This window comes from Bombina bombina, chromosome 8, assembly GCF_027579735.1.
Source record: "Bombina bombina isolate aBomBom1 chromosome 8, aBomBom1.pri, whole genome shotgun sequence".
NCBI classification, from domain to species: Eukaryota; Metazoa; Chordata; class Amphibia; order Anura; family Bombinatoridae; genus Bombina; species Bombina bombina.
In genome coordinates, this window is record NC_069506.1 from 344,639,066 (window position 1) to 344,652,657 (window position 13,592).

Consider the following 13,592-nt stretch of genomic DNA (forward strand, 5'->3'; position numbering starts at 1 on the left):
TATATCATGGGCACGGCACAAGATTCCAGTCCCTTGGCTTGGGCTGTCTAATTAAATCCTCCAACAGAGATAGGTTAAGGTGACATTTCAACAATCTATGGTGACCCAAACTGTTCAGCAAATAAAAACTGTCCTTTAACTGTGGACGGAGATAAAGCAGACTCCTAGGGAAGGCTGAATAACATAGGAAGAATAGAAACGCAGCAATATAGACCCAGGAGGTCTGGAATAGAGCCAGAGACATAGGAGACCAAACTGACAGTCAATTTGCAACCTTAAAAAGCCTTTGAGTGCAGCTAAAACAGGTTATTTCCTTCAAATGAAATTGTGTCAAAATCAGATCACCGACTCCCATTTCTCCTTAGAAACAAATGCTTATTGAACCAGTTTCTTTTGTTCTAGAAAATCTCATCAAGGCTTTTTATTTTGTGCCCAATAACAATAAGGAACTTGTCTTGTCTGCAGGCCCCATAGGGAATCTTAAATATGGTAAATACTCCCAAATTTAGGGACTGCCGAGAAAAAAATAATGTGGTAGAAAAGAACCATTTGCCATTAAGCAGAGGTTTTGTCACAGACCACAAAACCTCTCAGTTGGTTACTCGGCTATTCAGTAGTCGTTCTTTGTTATGTAACTCATTCAATATATCACTATATCTGCTGGGAGTCCATTCATCATGATAGAATTAGAAATTGGTGACACCTACGTAAGACCTTCAAGACTGCACTTGTGTCTTCCTGCATATACTAATCATCAATATTTAGATTTTCAGGTTAGAGGGACACTGTATTGCAGCATTTTCTCCATTTTGATGTATTCCAAATAATCAGTTTTACCTGATGGATGTATTAAATTGTGTAAAAATATGTAATTTACCTTAATTTTGTCATTTGAAATAGCTTATTTTGCCTGTTGAAAGCTCCACTGAAAATGTCAGTACTGCAGTATTTGCTGTAGAACTGAAGAGGCAGCAGCAGGAATCAACCTCTCAGTGGGTGTTGAAAGGAGGAGAGAAACCCAGCCCAATTTCAAAGGGTGTTTCTGCAACATATTTGAATACAATGAACCCTTATAAGCGACTTGTCCGAGTAAGACACGGTAGACACCTATTCCTGTATTGTATAGCATAAATACAATTTCTACATTCATATTGTGCAGTTATTTGAAACATCTCAATAACTGATTATAAGGTTTATTTGTAAAAATAAATTATTTTACATGAAAACATCCATTTAATTTCAAATTAAAGTGACACAAGCATTTTATTATAGCAGTTTTTTGCCTATATCTATGTGTTTAACCCCTGCAAAGGGTTAAAACACACTATTAAAGGCAGCTCTAAAGTGGCAATAAACTGCAAAGCAGGAGCAGAATATACCTGTAGCAGCTGATTGCGGTATATACAGATATGACACCTCTGATTGGTTTATAGGGTGTCTTCAGCTCTGCCCCATCAGTGCATTTAACACATGGGTATAACCAAACACTAGCGTACTGACAGTAAATGGCCGGGTTATAAAACAATATATTTAATAATTATTCTTTAAAATAAAACCCCCAATAAATATGCATATACCAAACAATAAAATTAATGTAAATTCCTAAATTCTTTGTATTAGTTAAAATGTATAGACACATTGAAATATATTTGTAAAAACCCAGATCTGAATCAAACTATACATGTTTAAACTGTTATAATATGCTATGCAAAGATCACAAAAGTTACCTTATTTATTAACCTTATTCGCTGTTGAATGTCATTAAAATACCATAAAGAGGTACCAAGATATGAGCCACTAACATTCAGACAGTACAATCAGCTATATAGCCACAAATTATCCTATATAATTCCAATTTAAAACATCAGAAATTGTATATATTATTTGTGCAAACAGCCAACTGCTATGCCAATTTATCGAAGTTGAAATAAATTCTTAGTTATCTACAATTAAGACAATTCTAAAAACATAATTTATGTAAGAACTTACCTGATAAATTCATTTCTTTCATATTAGCAAGAGTCCATGAGCTAGTGACGTATGGGATATACATTCCTACCAGGAGGGGCAAAGTTTCCCAAACCTCAAAATGCCTATAAATACACCCCTCACCACACCCACAATTCAGTTTAACGAATAGCCAAGAAGTGGGGTGATAAAAAAGTGCGAAAGCATATAAAATAAGGAATTGGAATAATTGTGCTTTATACAAAAATCATAACCACCACAAAAAAGGGTGGGCCTCATGGACTCTTGCTAATATGAAAGAAATGAATTTATCAGGTAAGTTCTTACATAAATTATGTTTTCTTTCATGTAATTAGCAAGAGTCCATGAGCTAGTGACGTATGGGATAATGATTACCCAAGATGTGGATCTTTCCACGCAAGAGTCACTAGAGAGGGAGGGATAAAATAAAGACAGCCAATTCCTGCTGAAAATAATCCACACCCAAAATAAAGTTTAATGAAAAACATAAGCAGAAGATTCAAACTGAAACCGCTGCCTGAAGTACTTTTCTACCAAAAACTGCTTCAGAAGAAGAAAATACATCAAAATGGTAGAATTTAGTAAAAGTATGCAAAGAGGACCAAGTTGCTGCTTTGCAAATCTGATCAATCGAAGCTTCATTCCTAAACGCCCAGGAAGTAGAAACTGACCTAGTAGAATGAGCTGTAATCCTTTGAGGCGGAGTTTTACCCGACTCAACATAGGCAAGATGAATTAAAGATTTCAACCAAGATGCCAAAGAAATGGCAGAAACTTTCTGGCCTTTTCTAGAACCGGAAAAGATAACAAATAAACTAGAAGTCTTTTGGAAAGACTTAGTAGCTTCAACATAATATTTCAAAGCTCTAACAACATCCAAAGAATGTAACGATTTCTCCTTAGAATTCTTAGGATTAGGACATAATGAAGGAACCACAATTTCTCTACTAATGTTGTTGGAATTCACAACTTTAGGTAAAAATTCGAAAGAAGTTCGCAACACTGCCTTATCCTGATGAAAAATCAGAAAAGGAGACTCACAAGAAAGAGCAGATAATTCAGAAACTCTTCTGGCAGAAGAGATTGCCAAAAGGAACAAAACTTTCCAAGAAAGTAATTTAATGTCCAATGAATGCATAGGTTCAAACGGAGGAGCTTGAAGAGCCCCTAGAACAAAATTCAAACTCCAAGGAGGAGAAATTGACTTAATGACAGGTTTTAAACGAACCAAAGCTTGTACAAAACAATGAATATCAGGAAGATTAGCAATCTTTCTGTGAAAAAGAACAGAAAGAGCAGAGATTTGTCCTTTCAAGGAACTTGCGGACAAACCTTTATCTAAACCATCCTGAAGAAACTGTAAAATTCTTGGAATTCTAAAAGAATGCCAAGAAAAATGATGAGAAAGACACCAAGAAATATAAGTCTTCCAGACTCTATAATATATCTCTCTGGATACAGATTTACGAGCCTGTAACATAGTATTAATCACAGAGTCAGAGAAACCTCTTTGACTAAGAATCAAGCGTTCAATCTCCATACCTTTAAATTTAAGGATTTGAGATCCTGATGGAAAAAAGGACCTTGCGACAGAAGGTCTGGTCGTAGCGGAAGAGTCCACGGATGGCAAGAGGCCATCCGGACAAGATCCGCATACCAAAACCTGTGAGGCCATGCCGGAGCTACCAGCAGAACAAACGAGCATTCCTTCAGAATCTTGGAGATTACTCTTGGAAGAAGAACTAGAGGCGGAAAGATATAGGCAGGATGATACTTCCAAGGAAGTGACAATGCATCCACTGCTTCCGCTTGAGGATCCCTGGATCTGGACAGATACCTGGGAAGTTTCTTGTTTAGATGAGAGGCCATCAGATCTATTTCTGGAAGTCCCCACATTTGAACAATCTGAAGAAATACCTCTGGGTGAAGAGACCATTCGCCCGGATGTAACGTTTGGCGACTGAGATAATCCGCTTCCCAATTGTCTATACCTGGGATATGAACCGCAGAGATTAGACAGGAGCTGGATTCCGCCCAAACCAGAATTCGAGATACTTCTTTCATAGCCAGAGGACTGTGAGTCCCTCCTTGATGATTGATGTATGCCACAGTTGTGACATTGTCTGTCTGAAAACAAATGAATGATTCTCTCTTCAGAAGAGGCCAAGACTGAAGAGCTCTGAAAATTGCACGGAGTTCCAAAATATTGATCGTAATCTCACCTCCTGAGATTCCCAAACTCCTTGTGCCGTCAGAGATCCCCACACAGCTCCCCAACCTGTGAAACTTGCATCTGTTGAAATTACAGTCCAGGTCGGAAGCACAAAAGAAGCCCCCTGAATTAAACGATGGTGATCTGTCCACCACGTTAGAGAGTGTCGTACAATCGGTTTTAAAGATATTAATTGAGATATCTTTGTGTAATCCCTGCACCATTGATTCAGCATACAGAGCTGAAGAGGTCGCATGTGAAAACGAGCAAAGGGGATCGCGTCCGATGCAGCAGTCATAAGACCTAGAATTTCCATGCATAAGGCTACCGAAGGGAATGATTGTGACTGAAGGTTTCGACAAGCTGAAATCAATTTTAGACGTCTCTTGTCTGTTAAAGACAGAGTCATGGACACTGAATCTATCTGGAAACCCAGAAAAGTTACCCTTGTCTGAGGAATCAATGAACTTTTTGGTAAATTGATCCTCCAACCATGATCTTGAAGAAACAACACAAGTCGATTCGTATGAGATTCTGCTAAATGTAAAGACTGAGCATGTACCAAGATATCGTCCAAATAAGGAAATACCACAATACCCTGTTCTCTGATTACAGACAGAAGGGCACCGAGAACTTTTGTAAAAATTCTTGGAGCTGTAGCTAGGCCAAACGGCAGAGCCACAAACTGGTAATGATTGTCCAGAAAAGAGAATCTCAGGAACTGATAATGATCTGGATGAATCGGAATATGCAGATAAGCATCCTGTAAATCTATTGTGGACATATAATGCCCTTGCTGAACAAAAGGGAAGATAGTCCTTACAGTTACCATTTTGAACGTTGGTATCCTTACATAACGATTCAATATTTTTAGATCCAGAACTGGTCTGAAGGAATTCTCCTTCTTTGGTACAATGAAGAGATTTGAATAAAACCCCATCCCCTGTTCCAGAACTGGAACTGGCATAATTACTCCAGCCAACTCTAGATCTGAAACACAATTCAGAAATGCTTGAGCTTTCACTGGATTTACTGGGACACGGGAAAGAAAAAATCTCTTTGCAGGAGGTCTCATCTTGAAACCAATTCTGTACCCTTCTGAAACAATGTTCTGAATCCAAAAATTGTGAACAGAATTGATCCAAATTTCTTTGAAAAAACGTAACCTGCCCCCTACCAGCTGAGCTGGAATGAGGGCCGCACCTTCATGTGGACTTAGAAGCAGGCTTTGCCTTTCTAGAAGGCTTGGATTTATTCCAGACTGGAGATGGTTTCCAAACTGAAACTGCTCCTGAGGATGAAGGATCAGGCTTTTGTTCTTTGTTGAAACGAAAGGAACGAAAACGATTATTAGCCCTGTTTTTACCCTTAGATTTTTTATCCTGTGGTAAAAAAGTTCCTTTCCCACCAGTAACAGTTGAGATAATGGAATCCAACTGAGAACCAAATAATTTGTTACCCTGGAAAGAAATGGAAAGTAGAGTTGATTTAAAAGCCATATCAGCATTCCAAGTTTTAAGCCATAAAGCTCTTCTAGCTAAAATAGCTAGAGACATAAACCTGACATCAACTCTGATAATATCAAAAATGGCATCACAGATAAAATTATTAGCATGCTGAAGAAGAATAATAATATTATGAGAATCATGATCTGTTACTTGTTGCGCTAAAGTCTCCAACCAAAAAGTTGAAGCTGCAGCAACATCAGCCAAAGATATAGCAGGTCTAAGAAGATTACCTGAACACAGATAAGATTTTCTTAGAAAGGATTCAATTTTCCTATCTAAAGGATCTTTAAACGAAGTACCATCTGACGTAGGAATAGTAGTACGTTTAGCAAGGGTAGAAATAGCCCCATCAACTTTAGGGATTTTGTCCCAAAATTCTAATCTGTCAGACGGCACAGGATATAATTGCTTAAAACGTTTAGAAGGAGTAAATGAATTACCCAATTTATCCCATTCTCTGGAAATTACTTCAGAAATAGCATTAGGAACAGGAAAAACTTCTGGAATAACCACAGGAGATTTAAACACCTTATCTAAACGTTTAGAATTAGTATCAAGAGGACCAGAATCCTCTATTTCTAAAGCAATTAGTACTTCTTTAAGTAAAGAACGAATAAATTCCATTTTAAATAAATATGAAGATTTATCAGCATCAATCTCTGAGACAGAATCCTCTGAACCAGAAGAGTCATCAGAATCAGAATGATGATGTTCATTTAAAAATTCATCTGTAGAGAGAGAAGTTTTAAAAGATTTTTTATGTTTACTAGAAGGAGAAATAACAGACATAGCCTTCTTGATGGATTCAGAAACAAAATCTCTTATGTTATCAGGAACATTCTGCACCTTAGATGTTGAGGGAACTGCAACAGGCAATGGTACATTACTAAAGGAAATATTATCTGCTTTAACAAGTTTGTCATGACAATTAATACAAACAACAGCCGGAGGAATAGCTACCAAATGTTTACAGCAGATACACTTAGCTTTGGTAGTTCCAGCACTAGACAGCGATTTTCCTGAAGTATCTTCTGACTCAGATGCAACGTGAGACATCTTGCAATATGTAAGAGAAAAAACAACATATAAAGCAAAATTGATCAAATTCCTTAAATGACAGTTTCAGGAATGGGAAAAAATGCCAATAAACAAGCTTCTAGTAACCAGAAGCAAAGAAAAAATCAGACTGAAATAATGTGGAGACAAAAGCGACGCCCATATTTTTTGGCGCCAAATAATACGCCCACATTGTTTGGCGCCTAAATGCTTTTTGGTGCCAAAAATGACGCCACATCCGGAACGCCGACATTTTTGGCGCAAAAGGACGTCAAAAAATGACGCAACTTCCGGCGACACGTATGACGCCGGAAACAGAAAAGATTTTTTGCGCCAAAAAAGTCTGCGCCAAGAATGACGCAATAAAATGAAGTATTTTCAGCCCCCGCGAGCCTAACAGCCCACAGGGAAAAAAAGTCAAATTTTTTAGGTAAGAAAAAATGATTGATTCAAACGCATTATCCCAAATATGAAACTGACTGTCTGAAAATAAGGAATGTTGAACATTCTGAGTCAAGGCAAATAAATGTTTGAATACATATATTTAGAACTTTATAAATAAAGTGCCCAACCATAGCTTAGAGTGTCACAGAAAATAAGATTTACTTACCCCAGGACACTCATCTACACGTTTGTAGAAAGCCAAACCAGTACTGAAACGAAAATCAGCAGAGGTAATGGTATATAAATAAGAGTATATCGTCGATCTGAAAAGGGAGGTAAGAGATGAATCTCTACGACCGATAACAGAGAACCTATGAAATAGACCCCGTAGAAGGAGATCACTGCATTCAAATAGGCAATACTCTCCTCACATCCCTCTGACATTCACTGCACGCTGAGAGGAAAACCGGGCTCCAACTTGCTGCGGAGCGCATATCAACGTAGAATCTAGCACAAACTTACTTCACCACCTCCATAGGAGGCAAAGTTTGTAAAAACTGAATTGTGGGTGTGGTGAGGGGTGTATTTATAGGCATTTTGAGGTTTGGGAAACTTTGCCCCTCCTGGTAGGAATGTATATCCCATACGTCACTAGCTCATGGACTCTTGCTAATTACATGAAAGAAATATATTTATGTGGCTGCAACTATAAATTATTTGGCAAACAAAAGACTAGTTTTAACATATATGTAGTAAAAAAGATATCTCAAAACAGCACTCTTAGTCCAATATTTTTACTAGGTAGATAGTAGTTTACAACCTCAATAAACTACGTACTGTGCTCAGTCTATACAACACTAACTGTGGAATAATGCATTCAAGCAGGTATGTACATCAAATACCTGTTAATAACACATAATAACAGAAGAAAATAAAAGACTAGTTTTAAACTACACAGGACTGTGAATATGAGTCTAAAACTGAACTGCAATTTGTTATGGTTACCAAATACCTTTGATTTAAATATAAAAAAAATAGAACAATCATACATCACCAGTTTGAGCCGATTTGTAGTTCAATCTTTTCCAAATATTTTCAGATCACCTCATATGAAGAAAAGAAGTTATTGCATAGATCCAGAAGCTAGTCTCAGCTTTTGATATGTGATTGTGTTCCCAAGTATCGCAGCAAGTTCAATCACACGGTATCAGCAGATAACAGACTGTCTCCCCTCTTACATTCAGCTTTTCTGTATATAATCATTAGTGATCTGTTTTTTTGTTTTTTTTTTAACGCCCACGGATGCTTGTCCCTCTCATTGGTCATCTGGGAAAGGTTTCCCTGATTGGCTCTGTATGGATTCTAATAGTTAATATATTTGGCTGTCATACCATTCTAATCCTCTAGGGGGCAGCAGACAACCAGCAAATACAGTCTCACCATCAATCACTGCTAATCCAAATATCTGCCTATATAATGATTATTTAACATACTATAACTTATTGCATTAATCAATTACAATATTAATTATAGATGGGGTAATATCATGTCATTTTTCTGATTACTCCAATACCAAACACATTATATTTTTAACATCATATTACTACTATCCCAAAATCCATTCAAAATTTCACTTGGTCATTTTCCATTAGCTTCCTGGAACACAGAAAAACTGTATTTATTTTTTAAAAAACTTAAACATTCTATATACACTAATGCGGTCATTCATTTAATTCATTACAATCTGAATTGCCTTATAGACATGTAATACAGTCCAAGGCATATATTAAATATTCTGCTGTCAAAAGTACACAGTTTAAGATATTTTGAAATCTTAAATCATGGCTTTTACGTTTTCAAGGGACACATGGTTGGGTAGGATGTGTATGCATCTCATCAGGGGATCATTTAAACATAGGTGACAATTTAGTAATTTCTTCAGCTAACACACTAGGGCATATGTATCAAGCTCCGAATGGAGTTTGATGCTCCGTGTGTTATGAAGCAGCGGTCACAAAGACCCCTGTTCCATAACCTGTCCACCTGCTCTGAGCAGGCGGACAGACATCGCCGCAATTCAACTCGATCGAGTACGATCGGGTTGATTGACACCCCCTGCTGGCGGCCGATTGGCTATGAGTCTGCAGGGGACAGCATTGCACCAGCAGCTCTTGTGAGCTGCTGGTGCAATGCTGAATACGGCGAGCGTATTGCTCGCCGTATTCAGTGATATCTGTCGGACCTGATCCGCACTGTTGGATCAGGTCCGACAGACATTGATAACTAGAGGCCATTGTGTCTGTATATCACTGCATGGGGTCATACATCTGATAATCTTTGTTCTCAGATGTCCTGTTGATCAGGAAAGAGAATCTCACCCAGCCAAAACCATTTGGCAGAAAGGATTGCAATCTACAGTAAATAGAACTGATGCAAATAGTCTCATATATAATTAATCCTGTGGTCCCAACAACCATATATATATATATATATATATATATATATATATATATATATATATATATATTATTTAATAATACTCAGATACCCTGACAGTATGAAGCATCAGATTATTGCAGCTTTATGTCCCTTTAAGTTAACAGAAAGCAACTTCAAGTTGCATATTTTTAACACGTGTACTTAGTATATTTTGGTGGTTGTTTCTCTATTTTTGTATATATTGTACATTTTTGTCAAATACTGAATCGATATTTCTTAAAGAATGTTCAAAGGTTACCAAACATTCATCATTTACTTTTGAAAAAAGAAAAAAATATATTTTAAATATTGCTTCTCACAGACTTGGATTTTAGATGCATTTTTTTCAGTCATTTACTGTATAAATAAATAAATGTAGGATTAAATAAAGAGATTTATTTTTCTCTTCTTGAATTTACTGTGTACAGGTGTAAACAATAGGACTTTTGTGTAAATTGCTGGTTAAATAAACCAACTTTTTAAAGAAAATCTGCTGTGTATATTTTCTTCTATAATTTTGCTTATGTTGGATATATTGTAGAAAAATTTTATTTCTACAGAATTATCTTAAAGGGACAGTCTAGTCAAAATTAAACTTTCAGGATTTAAATAGGACATGTAATTTTAAACAACTTTCCAATTTACTTTTATCATCAAATTTGATTTGTTCTCTTGGTATTCTTAGTTTAAAGCTAAAACTAGGTAGGCTTATATGCTAATTTCTAAGCCCTTTGAGGCTGCTGCCTTTTATCTGAATTAATTTGAAAGTTGTTCCCAGCTAGAGGGTGTTAGTTCATCTGTACCATATAGATAACATTGTGCACACACCCGTGAAGTTAAAATGTAAGTGTCAAAAGAACTAAAATAAGAGGCAGTCTGCAGAGGCTTAGATACAAGGTAATCACAGAGGTGAAAAATATAATTTATGTAAGAACTTACCTGATAAATTAATTTGTTTCATATTGGCAAGAGTCCATGAGCTAGTGACGTATGGGATATACAATCCTACCAGGAGGGGCAAAGTTTCCCAAACCTCAAAATGCCTATAAATACACCCCTCACCACACCCACAATTCAGTTTAACGAATAGCCAAGTAGTGGGGTGATAAAGAAAGGAGTAATAAAGTATCAACAAAGGAATTTGGAAATAATTGTGCTTATACAAAAAAAAATCATAACCACCATTAAAAAGGGTGGGCCTTGTGGACTCTTGCCAATATGAAATAAATGAATTTATCAGGTAAGTTCTTACATAAATTATGTTTTCATGTAATTGGCAAGAGTCCATGAGCTAGTGACATATGGGATAGCAATACCCAAGATGTGGAACTCCACGCAAGAGTCACTAGAGAGGGAGGGATATAATAAAAACAGCCATTTTCCGCTGAAAAAAATTAATCCACAACCCAAAATATAAATTTATTCTCATAAATTAAAGGAAAAAACTTAAATCAAAATCAGAAGAATCAAACTGAAACAGCTGCCTGAAGAACTTTTCTACCAAAACCTGCTTCTGAAGAAGCAAATACATCAAAATGGTAGAATTTAGTAAATGTATGCAAAGAAGACCAAATAGCAGCTTTGCAAATCGAATCAACTGAAGTTTCATCCTTAAAAGCCCAGGAAGTGGAAACTGATCTAGTAGAATAAGCTGTAATTCTCGAGGAGAGGCTTGACCCGACTCCAAATAGGCTTGATGAATCAAAAGCTTTAACCACAAAACCAAAGAAATGGCAGAAACTTTCTGACCATGCCTAGAACCAGAAAAGATAACAAATTGACTAGAAGTCTTCCTGAAATCTTTAGTAGCTTCAACATAATATTTCAGAGCTCTCACCACATCCAAAGAATTTAAAGATCTCTCCAAAGAATTATTAGGATTAGGACACAAGGAAGGGACATCAATTTCTCTATTAACGTTGTTAGAATTCACAACCTTAGGTAAGAATTTAAATGAAGTCCGCAAAACTGCCTTATCCTGATGAAAAATCAGAAAAGGAGAATCACAAGAGAGAGCAGATAATTCAGAAACTCTTCTAGCAGAAGCGATGGCCAAAAGAAACAACACTTTCCAAGAAAGTAGTTTAATGTCCAAAGAATACATAGGCTCAAACGGAGGAGCCTGTAAAGCCTTCAAAACCAAATTAAGACTCCAAGGAGGAGAGATTGTTTTAATGACAGGCTTGATACGAAGCAAGCCTGCACAAAACAATGAATATCGGGAATTTTAGCAATCTTTCTGCGAAATAAAACAGAAAGAGCAGAGATTTGTCCTTTCAAGGAACTTGTAGTCAAACCTTTATCCAAATCATCCTGAAGAAACTGTAAAATTCTAGAAATTCTAAAAGAATGCCAAGAGAATTTATGAGAAGAACACCATGATATGTAAGTCTTCCAATAATAAATCTTTCTAGAATCAGATTTATGAGCCTGCAACATGGTATTAATCGCAGAGTCAGAAAAACCTCTATGACTAGGCGCTAAACGTTCAATTTCCATACCTTTAAATTTAATGATTTGAGATCCTGATGGAAAAACTGACCTTGAGATAGAAAGTCTGGCCTTAATAGAAGTGGCCAAGGTTGGCAACTGGACATCCGAACAAGATCTGCATGACAAAACCTGTGAGGCCATGCTGGAGCTACCAGCAGCACAAATGATTGCTCCATGATGATTTTGGAGATCAGTCTTGGAAGAAGAACTAGAGGCGGGAAAATATAAGCCGGTTGATAACACCAAGGAAGTGTCAACACATCCACTGCTTCCACCTGAGAATCCCTGGACCTGGAAAGGTACCTGAGAAGTTTCTTGTTTAGATGAGATGCCATCAGATCTATTTCTGGAAGCCCCCACATCTGAACAACTTGAAAAAACACATCTGGGTGGAGAGACCATTCTCCCGGATGTAAAGTCTGATGACTGAGGTAATCCGCTTCCCAATTGTCTATACCTGGGATATGAACCGCAGGAATTAGACAGGAGATGGATTCCCACCAAACAAGTATCCAAGATACTTCTTTCATAGCTTGAGGACTGTGAGTCCCACCCTGATGATTGACATATGTCACAGTTGTGATATTGTCTATCTGAAAACAAATGAACAGTTCTCTCTTCGACAGAGGCCAAAACTGAAGAGCCCTGAGAATCGCACAGAGTTCCAAAATATTTATTGGTAATCTCGCCTCTTGAGATTTTCAAACCCCTTATGCTGTCAGAGATCCCCAAACAGCTCCCCAACCTGAAAGACTCGCATCTGTTGTGATCACAGTCCAGGTTGGATGAATGAAAGAGGCCCCTAGAATTATACGATGGTGATCTAAACACCATGTCAGAGAAAGTCAAACATTGGGATTCAAGGATATTAATTGTTATATCCTTGTATAACCCTGCACCATTGGTTCAGTATACAAAGCTGGAGAGGTCTCATATGAAAACGAGCAAAGAGGATCACGTCCGATGCTGCAGTCATGATACCTAAAACTTCCATGCACATAGCTACTGAAGGGAATGACTGAGACTGACGGTTCCGACAGGCTGCAACCAATTTCAAACATCTCTTGTCTGTTAGAGACAAAGTCATGGACACTGAATCTATCTGGAAACCTAAAAAGGTTACCTTTGTTTGAGGAATCAAAGAACTTTTTGGTAAATTGATCCTCCAACCATGTCTTCGAAGAAACAACAGTAGTTGATTTGTGTGAGATTCTGCAGAATGTAAAGACTGAGCAAGTACCAAGATATCGTCCAAATAAGGAAACACTGCAACACCCTGCTCTCTGATAACAAAGAGTAGGACCCCGAGAACCTTTGAAAAGATTCTTAGAGCTGTCGCTAGGCCAAAAAGGAAGGAAATTGGTAATGCTTGTCTAGAAAAGAGAATATGAGGAACTGATAGCGATCTGGATGAATCGGAATATGAAGATATGCATTCCAAGATTTAAGCCACAAAGCTCTTTTAGCTAACA